Genomic DNA, 19,242 nt, shown 5'->3' on the forward strand with positions numbered 1-19,242 from the left:
AAAGCCCCCGCCTGCACTTTGTTTCCCTCCTATTGAAAAATTCTCCCCTCTTTTGAGATTTCTAAATAGATAAGAGATTAAAGGGGTGTTTGGGATTGCTTTGTAGGCTAAAAGGTCTTTTTCAACAAAAGAACTTTTTGACTTGTAGCTTTTTCCAAAAGATGATTTTAAAATGTGTTTGGGTTAACTTTTGACGAAGAAAATACCAAAAAACCAAAAGTCACAAATCCTAGCTTTTAAAACCCTTTCTCTTTTTTCTTGCCAAAAAGTCATTTTAAAAGTTCTTTTAAATTTACCAAACACCTTTTCAAACTTTTTTTGAAAAAGGAATCCAAACACGCTCTAAGAGACTCCAAAATTTTCAATTTCACCGGCACCCTTCTAATTACCTCCCACGCTCCCAGGCAGACTATGACCTGATGATATAGCCTCCAAAAAATCATCGCCGCTCAGCCTTCGCAACTCGCCACCACTGCCTGGTTCCACTACTTGATGTCGTCTTCTACCCAGGCATCTTCGGCTCAAGTACGACGTGACTCTTGACACGAACGCAACTTCAAAATCAGAAACAAATCAAGATTTGACTCTAGGGTTCATACTAGGGTTCGATAATTGTGATAAGGTTTGGCATCTGACCTTGAATTTGATGTGAAAATTGATACGCTTAAGTAAACTTGCTTAATTAAACTCCCAGCGAAGCTCATACTATAAATCCGCCATTGAAAAAAGCTGCTCCCCAAAATTTCTCCCATATGTGAGCTTTTGTCAATGTCGATCTAATTCCAAACCCATTGACTCTTAAACCCCAAATAATCAACTCCCACTATGATGCACACTCTTTATTCATCACTGCCCGTACAAGTTAGGATTTTTTTGCCGTCTTCCCTAATCTGCAACTAAGCTACTATTCACATAAGTTAAGGTATTATGTTTTGAATCATTCGAATTCTCACTCGTTTTGTTAGAATATTAATTTATTCTATGTATTTTTTCAACCGTGTTTGCATAGAATCTGTATGCACCCTTTAACCCAATTTAGTAGTAGCAAATGTATTTTAGGGTACATTTCGGCAATTGATGTTGCAAAATGTTTTCAATATCTGAATCAAACCACTTATATGGCTAATGTAATAAATAATGTTTGATAATTATGTATTATTCCTCTAAAATCTCAATAGACCATACACAATACTTTGACATGAGTTGTCACCATACCTCGGTAAGGTTTTCTTTTTTAAATTTTTTTTCTTATTTTCTTATTTCAACCTAGTATTGAATTTTATATGTTATGGCCATTTTGAGTGTTTTGAACTCCTTAGTTCTATTGAATTTTGTAAGTATTACTTTTGTATATGACAACTATGTATAATTTTCTTACATGTGAATATGTGATTAACATTTTTGTTATTTTTTCTTCAGCCATCTTAAAGGAAGCGGCCTAATGAAAAGTACGAACACAAGGTACCGTTGTGAACTTTTTTGGCAACCTGATCCATAACCATCCATGGAATTTACAATTCCCAGCACAAATGAACCACAATGCCTTTTCAGATCATCATAATTAAAATTATGGTGAATTAGATGATAAGAGGCTGTAAAAGACCTCGATTGGTGCATCTACTTATCTAATGGAGGTATGTTAGTGCCTCTTATAATTAAACTCATCACCAGGAACCAATTCCATTGATATTGAAATTGAGTTTTTGATTTATTATTTATTTTAAACAAGGTAGCAGGGGACATGAATCATAGACTAGAGTTAAATGGTAGTTATTGTACTGAAATCAAATCATTTACAACCCTAGTTAGGGATGTAGTTTTTGATCTATGAGCTTCACTTTTTTCTCACTACTCATTTTCCTATGTATAGTTCTTGATACTACAGCAGGAGTGTAGTGTGATATAATATTTATCTATGGTGGTTTACGTGGAGGTATGAAGAATGTTAGCATGTACATATTTTGATATCAATACACTTTTATTTAAATATTGTTTGTAAATTCCTAATAACTAGCAAATGAATTTGCTAAGTTTTTTGATATTTTATTTATTTTGAAAATTTGTTTTAGAGAATACCAAAAGTACATTGTTCTTCTTACTTATACCTTCATGTGTTTTGACATTGTAGGACCGATGGTGTTTGTGTCATTGTCTAAAGAAGAGAAACTCAAGATGAGCAATTATAGAAAGTTTGTGGTAGATCAAGTTTTGTCTTTTCCGCAACAAATATTTAGTGTGATATTGTCTAAAGAAGAAAAACTCAAGATGAGAAATTATAGAATGTTCGTGGTCGATCAAGTTTTGTGTTAATCCCCAACATATATTTAGTTTGATATTATTATGTTTTGAGCATTAGCACAAGTTTGAATATTGTTGTTAGACAAATTTGAATTGAATTAATGATATTTGTGTTTTCTATTTATTATCTTAATTGTCTTATTATTAATATTATTTTATATTCCATTTAAATTTTAAAAAAATGGCCTTGATTTATAATTTTTATTTGTGTTAAAAAAAACATGAAAATAATATTTATTTTATCAGTTAAATAGTGGCATAAAAATTATGCCACTAAAACCTACAAGTGCGGTAGTGTCAAAGTAAAAAGTGCCACTAAAACACATAAGGCTGCAACGAAACAATCAAAAAGTACCACTAAAGGTATTTAGTGGCAACGTTTTTAGTGACACTTTTTTTTGTGCTGTTGATTTCCCAAGGTGCCTTTAGTGGCATTTTTTTTCTGTTTTTAGTGACACATTTTCTATGCCACTAAATGTCATTTTATTTGTAGTGTTGGTTTGAAGACTATATGATATTATCGTATCACAATCACTCGTGATAAATTCCATGAAGTGATTCATGTGAGCGTGAGTTTAAACCAATACTCAAATCTTATTTCAAGAGCACTCATAAACGTTGTAGCAAACTTTTGCTATGTCTAACACTTTAGATAATCTACAAGCCGATTCATGACAGTCAAACCTCATAACCTACTTCCAAAGTATGATCAACTATGGATAGTTCGAATAATCTTATTATTCCGGAAGTCAAAACATGCAAAAGTGAAACAAGAGTAAATAATTAACACAAGATAGTAAGTTTACTTATAAATAAATCTCCTTTTATTCAATCATCAAATGTCAATTACAATTTATCTATTACAAGTTTCTAAATATTTATCTAATCAGTAAAACTAATATCGTCCTTTAGCCCAATGCCCCTTGCATGCTGCAACTGCTTAACCCTACTCAGTCCCTTCGTAAGAGGATCTCCTGGGTTGTCCTCTGACGATACCCTCTTTACAACGAGGTGTCCTTCTTCTACTTGATGTATTACGAAGTGGTATTATCTGTCGATATGCCTGGATCTTCCATAATCTCTCGGTTCCTTGGTTAAGGCGATCGCCCCTTCATTATCGCAGAAAATCTCCACAGGCTCCTTTATGGATGGTATAATTCCAAGGTCTCTGATGAAGTTTTTTAACCATATCGCCTCCTTCGATACTTCGCTCGCTGCTATGTACTCTGATTCGCACGTTGAATCAACTACAGTCTCCTGCTTGGAACTTTTCCATGTTACTACTCCTCCATTTAGGGTAAACACCTGATGGGTTTGAGCCAAAAGAACATCCTATGTGCTCATGCAAACCCTAATGCTTGGATCTAGGTTTCTCTAATTGTACATGCATTCATCCAAGACTTATAAACCCTAGATCTATTGAGAAGAATTCGAAATTATAAGAAACAAATCAGATCTAGATGATTACCTCTTGTTGCTTGCTTGAATCTTCTTGTCTTTGAAGCTTAGAGTCACAAGTGTCACTCCTCTAATGGCTTACAAAAACAATAGCAAAAGAATGATCTTGGAGAGAGGTTGGAGGCTTCTTGAAATCGACTCTATAGCTCTTAGGAATAGGGGTAGCCGAATTCTTGATCCTTAGGGCCCTATTTATACTAAAGCTGTTAGGGTTTCAGTCAAAAACCCTAATGGACAGCTTAGGCCTTAAGCTATCCAAGGAAGCTTCTGGAATAGGGCCTTAGGGCCGAAATTGAGGATGGACACATCCTAATTTCGTCCATGCCTAATCCAAGAGGCTCCTCAGCCCAATACTCAACTATCACACATTTGACAGCTTATGTCCCTGATATTAAATTAATGTCTTTTAGCCATATAATTAATTTCTTAATTAATTCTTGTCTTATATTAATTTAATTATATGATTTCTACATTAATATATTATTCCTATAACATATTAATAAATCATAATAACCTCTTTCTTAATATATCATCCTATCATGTTGCTTTGGTGAAGGCAACCCAAAAGGACCATGCACAACCGGGTTAAGTACTTACCAAATACAGTTACGGGCTTAGACAGTAATCCAACAGTCTCCCACTTGGATAAGTCTAGTAACTATAAATGTAAGCACAATCTGATTAGCAATCGAAGCTCTCAAAGACGCTGTCAAACTCTGATCTCATCAGTAACCTGTCTTTTAGATAAGGGATCGTACAGTCCTCTGTTCTAGATATCGTGCTGACAATTACATGGAACATAGTCATAATTATTGTCTAGTAGTTTCTTTCTCGATCTCTGATTCGTTTGACATAGAACTTAATTGAACACATCAATTCAGTCCTGACCGGGCCCGACACATAAGTGAAACCAAATCATCGAGGGGCCCTGATATCGCTTTTACCCTCTTAGGATAAAAGGAACAGATAAACTTTGACATATATGCATTTACTTTTCACTAATCAAATCATACACAACAATGCGTTTTATAACATCAAGTTACTGATGCGTTTACGCATTATCAATGCATAACCAATTAGCAAACAATAAACCATATATCTAGGTTTTAAGACCATATGATATTATCGTCTTGCGATCACTCGTGATAAATTCCATGAAGTAATTCCAGCAAGCGTGGGTTTATTCCAATGCTCAAATCAAACTCATAAGCACTCATGAACGTTGTAGCAAACTTTTGCTATGTATAATACATTTCAGACAATCTACACACCAATTCATGACAGTCTGCATTCATACCTACTTCCAACATATGAACGACTGTGGATCGTTCGAATAATCTCATTATTCAGGAAGTCAAAACATGCAAAGTGAAACAATATGTAAACAATTAACATAAGACAACAACATTACTAATAAATAATACTCTTTTATTTAATCATCAAATGTTAATTACAGTTTATCTATTACACTTTTCTAAACTATCTAATCCAAACTAATATCGTCCTTCAGCCCAATGCTCCTAGCGTGCTGCAAGTGTTTAACCCTACTCAGTCCCTTCGTAAGCAGATCTGCTGGGTTATCCTCTGACGATACCCTCTTTACTATGAGGAGTCCTTCCACCCGATGTCGAATAAAGTGATATTTTCTATCGATATGTCGAGATCTACCATGATCCCTCGGTTCCTTGGTCAAGGCAACCGCTCCTTCGTTATCACAGAAAATTTCCATAGGCTCCTGTATGGCTGGCACAACTCCAAGGTCTCCAATGAAATTCTTCAGCCATATTGCCTCCTTTGATGCTTCGCTTGCTGCAATGTACTCTGAATCGCACGTTGAATCAGCTACAGTCTCTTTCTTGGAACTTTTCCAAGTCACTGCTCCTCCATTAAGGGTAAAGACCCAGCTCGACTGCGAACGGTAGTTGTCCCTGTCGGTCTGAAAACTGGCGTCACTGTACCCTCGCACCTTTAAGTCATCACTCCCACCGAGGACTATAAACCATTCCTTGGTCCTCCGAAGGTATTTAAGAATGTTCTTGACTGCGGTCCAATGTGCTTTGCCAGGGTTCCCTTGATATCTATTGACCATGCTCAAAGCGAAGGCCACATCAGGGCGAGTACAAGTCATAGCATACATGATCGAGCCAACTGCGGAAGCGTAAGGTACTCAGCTCATGTCTGCTATCTCGACTTCGGTACTCGGACTTTGAGTCTTACTCAACTAGGCATTACTTTGGATCGGTAACTCCCCCTTCTTTGAATTCTCCATACTAAAACGTTTTAGTACCTTGTCCAAGTAAGTATTCTGACTAAGTCCTATTAGTCTCTTACTTCTGTCTCTCACTATCCTTATTCCAAAAATATAGGAAGCCTCTCCGAGGTCCTTCATAGCGAAGCACTTCCCGAGCTAGGACTTAACCTCCTGCAATGTCTGAATGTCGTTTCCTATGAGTAGTATGTCATCGACATACAATACGAGGAAGCTTACTATACTCCCACTGGCTTTGACATATACACATGATTCATCTTCGCTTCGTAGAAAACCAAACTCTTTGACTTTCTCGTCGAAACAAAGATTCCATCTGCGAGACGCTTGCTTAAGTCCATAAATGGACTTCTCAAGCTTGCACACACTATTGGGATGCTTTGCATTGACAAAACCCTCTGGCTGAGCCATGTAAACATCCTCAGCCAACTTCCCATTAAGGAAAGCGGTTTTGACATCCATCTGCCATATTTCGTAGTCATGAAATACAGCAATGGCCAACATCACCCTAATAGACTTTATCTTGGCAACCGGTGAGAAGGTTTCATCATAGTCAACTCCGGGAGTTTGAGTGAAACCCTTCGCGACCAACCGCGCCTTATATGTGTGCATATTCCCATCCATGTCGGTCTTATTCTTGAAGATCCACTTGCATCCGACCGTCTTACGTCCGAGCACATGGTCAACCAAATTCCAAACTTGGTTGTCATACATGGACTGAATCTCGCTCTCCATCGCCTCTTTCCACTTATCAGACTCCGGGCCTGCCATGGCTTCCTTATAGCTGTTAGGTTCGTCCAAATTCACTAGTGTACTATCACTAATGAACGTATCCCCTTCGGTAGTAATATGAAAACCATAAAACTGGGGTTGAACCCTAACTCTATCGGATCGTCTACGAGGTAAGGACTCGTCAATCGGTTCAACCGGAGTTTCCTCCTCGGGTTGAGCGCCAGCGTTTGAGGTTCCTTCATCGCTCGACTCTTGAATCTCTTCAAGATCGATTTGCCTCCCATTGTCCCCTTGGCTTATGAGTTCTCGCTCTCGGAAAACCCCTCTCCTCGCAACGAAGAGAACATTGTCACTCGGTCTATAGAAGAGATATCCAAAGGACTTCTGCGGGTAGCCGATGAAAATACACCGCTAACTACGAGGTTCGAGTTTGTCGTGAGTCTCTCGTCTTAGGAAAGCCTCGCAACCCCAAACCTTGATATGTGCCAATGAGGGAGCCTTCCCTGTCTACATCTCGTGAGGTGTTTTGGCAACCTTCTTCGTAGGGACTAAGTTAAGGATATAGGCGGAAGTATCTAAGGCTTACCCCCAGAATGAGATAGGTAGTGAAGCACGACTCATCATGGAATGAACCATGTCTAACAAGGTTCGATTACGCCTCTCAGCCACACTGTTCAGCTGCGGTGTCCTAGGTGGCGTTAATTGCGAAACGATTCCGCATTCCTTAAGATAGTCGTGGAATTCAATACTTAGGTACTCTCCTCCTCAATCGGATTGAATCATCTTGATTTTTCTGCCCAGTTTATTCTCCACTTCTTGTTTAAACTCTTTGAACATTTCAAAGGTTTCCGACTTGTGCTTGATTAAGTAGATATATCCATATCTGCTTTAATCGTCGGTGAAAGTCACATAGAAGCGGTTTGCATCCCTTGTGGTGGATCTAAAGGGCCCACACACATCGGTGTGTATGAGATCCAATAGACCCTCACCCCTTTCACAAGTACCAGTGAAGGGTGACTTGGTCATCTTTCCAAGTAAACAAGATTCGCACACGTCATCGTCCCTAAGGTCGAATGACTCCAACACTCCATCCTTTTGGAGTTGGGCTATGCGTTTCTTGTTGACATGTCCAAGACGACAATGCCACAAGCATGCTTTATCCAAATCATTGGATGAATCAATATACAGCACATCATTTCCTACGTTATCTACAACCATCACAGTTTCATATATTCCATTACAAGACAATGCTTCAAAATAAAAAACACCATTAAGATAAGCATTAATAGAACCCTTTTCATTATCAAATGAATATCTAAAACCTTGTCTATATAAACCATGAAATGAAATGATGTTTCTTTCCATATGTGGCGAATAGCAACAATTGTTTAAATCTAATCCTAATCCACTATTAAGCATTAAAGAGTAAACTCCGATCTTGGTAACAGGCGACGATCTTCTGTTCCCCATGATCAAATTTATCTTCCCATGCTCCACATCCCTATCTCTTCTTAGGTCCTGCAAATCAGAACAAATGTGAAAACCACATCCTGTATCAAGTACCCAAGAAATGGAATGTGATGAATCATTAGATTTAATTGTGTAAATACCTGCGTAGGATGGCTTGATCTTCCCATCCTTGATTGCTTGCAGATATTCCGGGCAGCTTCTCTTCCAATGCCCTATCTTGTGGCAGTGGTTGCACTCTGCCTCCTTAGGGTTTGAGTTGGGTTTAGCAGAACCAACTTTGGTTCCACTAGAAGAGGTCCCATCTTGGGACTTTCCCTTGTGGTGGCTCTTTGAGGGAGCCTTCCTCTTCTTACCCTTCCCTTGACCTATTGCCAAGACAGGCGCAACAATGGGAGTGGGAGTCGGTGCAACAGACTTATCCTTGAGATTGCTCTCAACAGTCCTTAGCAAGCCTTGAAGCTTGCTCAAGGTGACCTCTTCCTTATTAATGTGGTAGGTCATGCGGAACTGGTTGTAGCAGGGAGGTAAGGAGTGAAGGATGATGTCAATTGCCAGCTCTTCATCGAATTTAACATTTAATTTCAGCAAGCGATCAACATATCTCTGCATCTTTTGCAGATGAGCGGTAAGGGACTCTCCATTACCCATTTTGGTAGTGATTATCGAAGTGATGATCTCACACCTTTCTTGCCTCGCACTTTGGTGGTACCGGTCCAGCAAGTATTGATGCATTTCATAGGGATACATGTCCTCATAGGACTTTTGTAGTTCTGCAGTCATGGTCGCTAGCATGATGCAATGGACTTTCGTGGCATCACGCTCATGTGCCTTAAAGGCAACGATCTCTTCAGCAGTGGCAGTGTTGAGGTTGATCTCCTTCAGCTCCTTGTCAAGGACATACTCTTTGTCCTCGTAACGGGTGACCATTCTTATGTTATGGATCCAATCATTGAAATTGTTTCCATCAAATATCACCCTCCCACACAAGTTCATGAGTGAGAATGAGTCGGAGGAATTCGAGCCGGAAGTGTTGTTGTTGTTCATGTTCGACATCTGGAAAGGAAAATAAACAAAGTTTGATTAGAAATGAATCCCCAATTAAACACCCAAATGAGAAATTAGGGCTAGGATCCAACAACATTATTTACAAATTAGAAAAGGGATGCCGTAATCTAACATGTAAATAATTTGAAGGTAAGTGAATGACGATTCACTAATTCTCCACCATGAAAAATGAAAAGAGATTAAGTTTTAAATGTATTGAAAACTCCTAGATCTTTTGAGATTCATTGAACTTTTCAATGACATGTTTAAATCTCGATATGCCCCTCTACTTTGTGACTGGGATGCCGAGGATCACAAAGCGGGTGTGAATAACCATGCAAATATACATGGTGCCCTCATTGTTACAGTCACCTATTCGATGTGCCGGTTAACCACACACGCTCCATCGAACTATGACAAACAATGAGTCACCCTTTGCCACCTTTGCTTAGAACCCAATTAGTGTGTCGGATAACCACACACGCTCCACTAACGTCTTAGCAAGGGTACAAAGTGTAATTTCATGGAATTGCATCAATTCACTTTTGCTTAAAGTAACTAAGATTGGGAATTTTGAAAAAACATTTAGTTACTTTATATAGATTCATTATACTTTTAATGAAGAAAGGTTTTCCCTATCCTACCCGTTCGGCTAACGACCCTCCACCAATCAAGGAAGCGGTGGGTGAGAGTGGACACCCAATAAACGACCATTTTATAGGCCATAACCTTATACCCCCCTTATAGATCGGCTTCGTGAATGAGGCCTACTAACGGTAAGACTAGCATTTTAAGTTATATATATATATATATATATATATATATATATATATATATATATATATATATATATATATATATATATATATAAAAGTAAGTTCAAATAAAAACAGTAAATAGTGTGAGAACGTAAAAACACTATGTTTATGTTATTATTCTGTAATGAATTTTGTATATGTGTATTGTTGAAGTAATTCTAATATAAATATTAACTTTCGATTAGTCATATATTCATTACAATGTTATTATTCTTTTATAAACTTATATATGTGCATTTTTGTAGTAAATTCTAATTTTAATTTTAACCTTTGACTATTCATTTATTCTTTGCTGAATAATGACATAAAGTAGTCGATACAAAATTCATTGCAGAATAATAACATAAAAAAGTGTTTTTACGTTCTCACACTATTTACTGTTTTTATTTGAACTGTCCCCTATATATATATATATATATATATATATATATATATATATATATATATATATATATATATATATATATATATATATATATATATATATATATATATATATATATTAATCTCATAATATTATAAAGTATAAGGTTGAATTTTAAACTTGTAAAATTCTAGGGTTTGAAATTTAAATAGTTCAAATTAAACATTTTAATCATAAAATTTAAATTTCAAAACTTGAGGACAAGTTTTGAACTTTTCAAAACACAAAGGATCAAATAGCAAATAATTTTAAATTAAACAATTAATTTAATGATTATCCAAATTTGACCTAATCAAGATTATGTACAAGATAATTCACCAAATAAATTCAAATAATCAAATATTATAAAATAAGGAATTTATTATTCAAATAATTGGTAATTATCTCTTGTTTTGTTAATGATATTGACTAAAAGGTAATAAAATTCAGATTTTATTAAACTAAAACGATTTAGGTAAGTATCCTTAAGCAAAACAACAAGATATCCCGAAAATCTTTCTGTCTGACAGCTAAACTCGTCGAGTCCACATCGGAACTCGTCGAGTTCCTCAAGGAGCTCGTCGAGTTCATCAGATAGTTAGCACAAAAATCGATTTTAAAGCTTGAATGAATAAACAAGGCATCAATATAATAGAAACCAAACAAAGCTATGATACCACTGATGGGTTTGAGCCAAAAGAACATCCTATGTGCTCATGCAAACCCTAATGCTTAGATCTAGGTTTCTCTAATTGTACATGCATTCATCCAAGACTTATAAACCCTAGATCTATTAAGAGATCTATTAAGAAGAATTCGAAATTATAAGAAACAAATCAGATCTAGATGATTACCTCTTGTTTCTTGCTTGAATCTTCTTGTCTTTGAAGCTTAGAGTCGCAAGTGTCACTCCTCTAATGGCTTACAAACACCAGTAGCAAAAGAATGATCTTGGAGAGAGGTTGGAGGCTTCTTGAAGTCGGCTCTATAGCTCTTAGGAATAGGGGTAGCCGAATTCTTGATCCTTAGGGCCCTATTTATACTGAAGCTGTTAGGGTTTCAGTCAAAAACCCTAATGGACAGCTTAGGCCTTAAGCTATCCAAGGAAGCTTCTGGAATAGGGCCTTAGGGCCAAAATTAAGGATGGACACATCCTAATTTCGTCCATGCCTAATCCAAGAGGCTCCTCAGCCCAATACTCAACTATCACACATTTGACAGTTTAAGTCCCTGATATTAAATTAATGTCTTTTAGCCACATAATTAATTTCTTAATTATTTCTTGTCTAATATTAATTTAATTATATGATTTCTCCATTAATATATTATTCCTATAACATATTAATAAATCATAATAACCTCTTTCTTAATATATCATCTTGTCATGTTGCTTTGGTGAAGGCAACCCAAAAGGACCATGCACAACCGGGTCAAGTACTTACCAAATACAGTTACGGGCTTAGACACTAATCCAACAACACCCAGCCCAACTGAGAGCGCAAATTATTTCTGTCCGTCTAAAAACCGGCGTCACAATACCCTGTCACTCTCAAATCATCACTCCCACCGAGGGTAAGAACCTAGTCCATAGTCATCCGCAGGTACTTAAGAATGTTCTTTACCGCAGTCCAGTGAGCTCTACCAGGATTCCCTTGATATCTGCTGACCATGCTCAAAGCAAAGGCCACATTAGGGCGAGTACAAGTCATAACATACATGATGGAGCCAACTACGGAAGCATATGGTACTCGACTCATCTCTACTATCTCGGCCTCTGTACTCGGACTTTGAGTCTTACTCAGCTTGGTATTCCTTTGGATGTGTAAGCCACCTTTCTTGGAATTCTCCATGTTGAAACGTTTCAACACCTTATCCAAGTAGGTACATAGAGTAAGTCCTATTAGTCTTTTACTCCTGTTTCTCAATATTCTTATCCCTAGAATATAAGCAGCTTCCCCAAGGTCCTTCATAGCGAAACACTTCCCAAGCCAGGACTTCACCTCCTGCAAGGTTGGGATGTCGTTTCCTATGTGCAGTATGTCATCCACATACAATACCAGAAAGCTAACTATACTCCCACTAGCTTTGACATATACACAGGACTCATCTTCGCTTCTCGAAAAACCAAATTCTTTGACTTTCTCATCAAAACAAAGATTCCATCTGCGTGATGCTTGTTTCAATCCATAGATGGATTTCTCAAGCTTAAACACTCTATTAGGGTACTTTGCATTGACAAAAGCCTCTGGAAGAGACATGTAAACATCTTCAGCCAACTTTCCATTAAGGAAAGCGGTTTTGACATCCATTTGCAATATTTTATAATCATGAAATGCAGCTATGGATAACATAACCCTTATAGATTTAATCTTCGCTACTGCTGAGAAGGTCTCATCATAGTTAACTCCATGAGTTTGAGTAAAGCCCTTCGCAACCAGCTTCGCCTTATATGTGTGTACTTTCCCATCAATGTCGGTCTTCTTCTTGAAGATCCATTTGCACCCGACTGTCTTGTGACCGGGCACATTGTCAACCAAGTTTCAAACTTGATTTTCATACATGGACTGAATCTCGCTGTCCATCGCCTCTTTCCATTTTGCAGACTCAGGGCCTGCCATGGCTTCCTTGTAGTTGTTAGGTTCATCCAGATTTATCAATGTATTATCACTGATAAATGTATCACCTTCAGCTGTTATATGAAGACCATATAACATAGGTGGAACACTAACTATACTGGAACGTCTCAGAGGTACGGACTCATCAATTGGTTCAATAGGAGTTTCCTCCTCGGGTTGAGTGCTAGTGTTTGAGGTTGCTTCATCACTTAACTCTTGAAGCTCTTCAAGGTCAATTTTCCTCTCATTGTCCTCTTGGCATATGAGTTCTCTCTCTCGGAAAAACCCTCTCCTCGCAACGAAGACAACATTGTCACTCGGTCTATATAAGAGATACCCAAAGGAATTCTGCGGGTAGCCGATGAAAATACATCGCTCACTACAAGGTTCGAGCTTGCTGTGAGTCTATCGTCTTACGAAAGCCTCGCAACCCCAAACCTTGATATGTTCTAACGAGGGAGCCTTCCATGTCCACATCTCGTGCGGTGTTTTGGCAACTTTCTTAGTTGGGACTAGATTAAGGATATGGGTGGCAGTCTCTAAGCATACCCCCAGAATGAGATAGGTAACGAAGCTCGACTCATCATGGAACGAACCATGTCCAACAAGGTTCGATTGCGCCTCTCAGCCACACCATTAAGTTGTGGTGTCATAGGTGGCGTAATATATGAAACAATTCCACATTCCTTAAGATAGTCGTGGAACTTGATGCTAAGATACTCACCACCTCGATCGGATCGGAGCATCTTTATCTTCCTGCCCAATTGACTCTCTACTTCTTGGTTAAACTCTTTGAACTTTTTAAAGGTTTCTGACTTATGCTTGATCTAGTAAATACAACCATATCTGTTGTAATCATCTGTAAAATTCACATAGAAGCGATTAGCATCCCTTGTGGCGGATCTGAAGGGTCCACACACATCCGTGTGTATGAGATCCAACAGGCCTTCACCCATTTCACAAGTACCAGTGAAGGGTGACTTGGTCATCTTTCCAAGCTAACAAGATTCGCAAGTGTCATCCGACTTCAATTCGAATGACTCCAAGACTCCATCCTTTTGGAGTTGGGCTATGAGCTTCTTATTGACATGTCCTAGACGACAATGCCACAAGCATGCCTTGTCCAAACTATTGGACGAATCAATATTCAACACATTATTTCCTAAGTTATCTACAATCATCATAGTTTCATATATACCATTACAAGGCAATGCATTAAAATAAAATACACCATTAAAGAAAGCATTAATAGAACCAATTTCATTATCAAATGAAAATCTAAAACCTTGTTTATTCAAACCATGAAAGGAAATAATATTTCTCGCCATATCCAACGAGTAACAACAATTATTCAACTCTAAATTTAACCCACTACTAAGCAATAAAGAATAAACTCCAATCTTGGTGACATGCGACACTTTCCTATTCCCCATGATTAAGTTTATCTTTCCGTGCTCCACATCCCTACTTCCTTTTAGTCACTGCAAATCAGAACAAATGTGAAATCCACAACCTGTATCAAGGACCCAAGAATTAGCATGTGATGAGTTATTAGAAATAATAGTGTAAATACCTACGAATGTCGGCTTTATCTTCCCATCCTTAATGTTCTGCAAGTATTTGGGGCAGCTTCATTTCCAGTGCCCTTTTAATGACAATAAAAGCACTCTGCTTCCTTTGGACTGGTAGAGGGTTTAGCAGGACCACCTTTGGTTCCAGTAGAAGAGGATCCATCATAGGGCTTTCCATTGTGGCTCTTAGAAGGAGCCTTCCTCTTCTTTCCCTTCCCATGTCCAATTGCCAAAACAGGGGCAACAACAGTAGGAGTAGATACAACAGACTTGCCTTTCAAATTGCTTTATGCAGTTCTTAGAAGGCCTTGAAGCTTGCTCAGAGTGACTTCCTCCTTGTTCATATGATAAGTCATTCTAAACTAATCATAAGAAGAAGGCAAATAATGTAAGATGATATCAATAGCCAACTCTTCATCGAAGTTCACATTCAACTTCAGCAAGCGGTCCACATATCTCTACATCTTTTGGAAGTGGGCCGTGATGGACTTTCCATCCTTCATTTTGGTTGTGATCATGGAGGCAATGATCCCATACCTCTCATGCCGATCACTTTGATGGTACCTTTCCATCAAATCTTGGTGCATCTCGAAGGGCCAGAAGTCCTCATAGGACTTTTGAAGCTCAGCAGTCATGGTAGCAATCATAATGCACGACACCTTTGTCGCGTCCCTCTCATGAACCCTGTATTCCTCGATTTGCTCGGGAGTAGCAGTTTGTTCATCAATCTCCTTCAGCTCTTTATCGAGGACATATTCTTTGTCCTCGTAGCAAAGGGCCATACAAATGTTTCGAATCCAATTGTTAAAGTTCGACCCATCGAAGATAGTTCTCCCAACCTAGTTCATGAGGGAGAATGAGCTAGAAGGGTTGGAGCCTGAAGCATTGTTTGGGATAGACAACTGAAAAGGAAAAAGAACAAAGTTTACATTAGATGAGAATCCTTAATATAACACCCTAATGTAATATTAAGGCTAGGACCCAACACAATATTTTACAATTCGGAAGAGGGATGCCATAATCCAATTGCAAAATATTTGAAGGTAGGTAAATGACGATTTACCAATTTCCACCATGAAAAACAAATTTGATTATTAAGTTTTAAATTGGACTGAAATTCCTAGATTCTTTTGAGATTCATTCAACTTTTCAATGGCATGTTTAAATCTCGATTATGCCCTTCAAGTTTGTGACTGGGATACCGAGGATCACAAACAAGCTGTGAATAACTATGCAAATTGCTTGGTACTCTTGATGTCACTTATCACCTAATCAATGTGTCGGTTAACCACACACACTCCATTGATCTATGACAAACATCATGATACCCTTTGCCATCCTTGTCAGTCCCAAATTAGTGTGTCGATTAACCACATGCGCTCCACTAACGACTTGGCAAGGTGCAAAGTTCAATTTCATGGAATAGCACCATTTTCACAATTTTCCTAAAGTAACTAAGATTGGGAATTTATAAAAGTTTAGTTACTTTATAATTTCATTATACTTATTAATGAAGATTTATGTCCTATCCTACCCGTTCGGCTAACAACCCTCCACCAGTCAAGGAAGCGGTGGGTGACAGTGGACACCCATTAAACCACCATTTTATAGGAAGTAACCTTATACCCCACTTATAGACCGGTTTCGTGAATGAGGCCTACTAACATTAATACTGACTTGTATTATACATATATATAAGTATTAACTTTTAATATTATAATAGTATAAGGGTTGAATTCTAAACTTTTAAAATTCTAAGGTTTGGAATTAAATGTTTCATAAGTGAGACTTTACAAATTCCAAAACTTGAGGGCAAGTTTTGTAACTCTTCAAAAATTTTGGTTTCCATATCTTATGAGTTTTAATGTTCATGAATGAGACTTTTCATATTTCATAACTTGAGGACAAGTTATGAAACTGTCTTCAAGAACAATTAGATCAATTATAACTTATTTAATTATCATATAACTAGTTATTCATCAAGTTGATCTAATCTAACTCATATAGCAAAACAATTCACATCAAATAATACAATTAATCAACTTATTATCTTTAAATTTGACAATTGTCTTTTAATTGGATAAACATAATCACTACCATATCAGAAAAAAGATTTTTAATGATACAAAACAGTTTGTGGTAATGATCCTAATCTAATTTTGGTCAAGAACTCAAGAAAGCTGCCATCTGATGATCCAACTTGTCGAGTCTGGCAATGGACTCGTCGAGTTCATCATCTAATTATCCAACTCGTCGAGTCCAATCATAGGACTCGTCGAGTCGGGAAGTCAGAGAACATAAATGTGACTTTTTCAGCTTTGAAAATTATACAATAACATCAATATAATAGAAAACAATCATAGGCTCTGATACTACTGTTGGGTTTTGAGCACTATAACACTCCTATGGTGCACATGCAACCCTACATGCCTTGGATCTATGTTTTCTCTAATTATACATGCAATTTCAATTTTCCAAAGCATACATCCTAACTAGCATACAATTGAGGATATACAACATAAAAAGCAAGTTAGATGAATACCTCTTGATGTAGCTTGTGTTGGGTTTGGAGCACTATAACACTCCTATGGTGCACATGCAACCCTAAATGCTTTGGATCTATGTTTTCTCTAGTTATAAGTGCATTTTGTTTTTCCAAAGCATTCACCCTAGCTAGCATACAATTGAAGATATATAATAAAACATTAGTTTGGATGCTTACCTCTTGAGTAGGGTAGAGTTCTTGACCTTTGAAAGCTTGAGAACCTCAAGTGTGACGCCTCTAATGGTTCACAAACATCATATGCAAGATGAGGCTTAAGAGAATAGGTTAGCAAGCTCAAAATCGTGTATCACGCTCTTGGATTGATGAGGCAACCGATTTTGGCTGTAGGGGACTCTATTTATAGTGTGGCAAATTTTAGGGTTACACTTTGTAAACCCTAATGCTCCATGACCTTTCACATTCTTATGCTCTATGGGTTTAACCTCCATGGACTATCCATGGATTAACTTATTGGTTTAGCCCATCTAAATAATCATGGATCATTGACCCACACTACAAGAATCATTGATTTACATAATCAATCTCCATATATTTAATAAGTCTCTTTTGACCACAAAATTAATTCCAAATTAATTCTTGATCAATACTAATTAAATAATATGATTTCATATATTAATATATTATACTTGTAATATATTAATAAATCATAACTAACCTTATTCTCAAAAGTCCATCCTATCAAATTGCACTGATGAAGGCAACCCAAAAAGACCATGCTACAATCAGGTCAAGTACATCCCAGTTATAGTTATGGGCTTAGACACTAAATCCAACAATTTTCCACTTGGATAAGTCTAATAACTATAACTGCCAATGTAACTCTAGGATCCGACTTAGCAATCGTATGCTTTCAAAAGCTGCTGTCAACTCTGACCCAGTCAGTGACGCATCCTTAATATAAGGGATCATATAATCCTCTGTTCTCAAGATATCAGTTGGACAAATACATGGAACAATGTCATACTTATTGTCCAGCAGTTTGTTTCCCGATTTTCGATTCGTCTGACAAAGAACATAACTGAACACAACAATTTAGTTCTGACCGGGCCCGACACATAACTCAAAACAGAATCATCGAGGGGCCCATGATATCGCTTTTAATCTTCTTAGGATAAAAGGGAACAAATAAACTTCGACATTATATGCTTGTACTAACTACTCATTAAATTATGCTCAACGATATGTTTTATAATATCAAGTTACCGATACGTTTTCGTATCATCAATGCACAACTAATTCATAGTCAACAACTCATATATCTAGGTTTGAAGACTTATATGATATTATCGTCTCACGATCACTCGTGATAAATTCCATGAAGTTGTGACAACCCGATACTTTCTAGTCAACAGAAGTCAAATTTTTGTTAAATAAAATTTCAAATTTTATTTGTTCCGTTAAGTTCTTGTGGCTTAGAAAATAATCTAAAATATATAATTAGAGGTTATATAACTTTTCAGAACAGAGGATTGTTTATAGTGAACTAAGTATATCAAACCTTACATGGTATACAACTATAAACGCTAAGGGGCCGAAGCACTCTGAACTAAAAGTATCCTTTTAAAATCTAAGTATTTTATAAAAAGTATACAAGTATACATACACACTAGAAACAACATCACAGTAAGAACTACATAAAAGCATTTAAGATAAGTTGGACACTACGGTTACACCTGGACAGTTATGTAATCATATCTAGGATAAATATAACCTGATCAACTATATTTATCCGAGATATGACCAACATGTGTTTGGGAGTGACTGTGGTGTTGCAACAAGTCTAAAAGTTACCCATATTCTATACAAAGAGAAGCACAAGAACCAAACGTAAAACTTAAAAATACTATAGGAGTATTTTATGGCATTATCACACTACACAGTTTAATTTCACATATTACTAATTCTCACCATTGAATGTCTGCGATTACTTGCTTATGTTAGTAAAATTCTATTGTAGATCACTGGTAGTACTCTATAGAATCATGTTATGTTACAACTAGG

At 37.1% G+C, this 19,242-nt stretch overlaps 1 long non-coding RNA gene across 4 annotated transcripts; it reads left to right on the forward strand.

Annotated features, from left to right (window-relative positions):
• Positions 1 to 330: 330 nt before the first annotated feature.
• LOC145107960 (uncharacterized) lies at positions 331 to 2,422 on the forward strand. 4 transcript variants are annotated; one of them, XR_013708047.1, is made up of 4 exons: positions 331 to 622; positions 1,420 to 1,766; positions 1,871 to 1,933; positions 2,129 to 2,422. It is a non-coding gene; the product is annotated as an uncharacterized LOC145107960 (long non-coding RNA). The 4 variants fall into 4 exon arrangements; XR_013708046.1 differs by having other exon boundaries at positions 332 to 622; positions 1,420 to 1,634; XR_013708045.1 differs by having other exon boundaries at positions 1,420 to 1,933.
• Positions 2,423 to 19,242: the final 16,820 nt, after the last annotated feature.

This window comes from Lactuca virosa, chromosome 1 (genome assembly GCF_052849685.1).
Source record: "Lactuca virosa cultivar CGN04683 chromosome 1, Lactuca_virosa_CGN04683_v6, whole genome shotgun sequence".
In the NCBI taxonomy this organism is placed as follows: domain Eukaryota; kingdom Viridiplantae; phylum Streptophyta; class Magnoliopsida; order Asterales; family Asteraceae; genus Lactuca; species Lactuca virosa.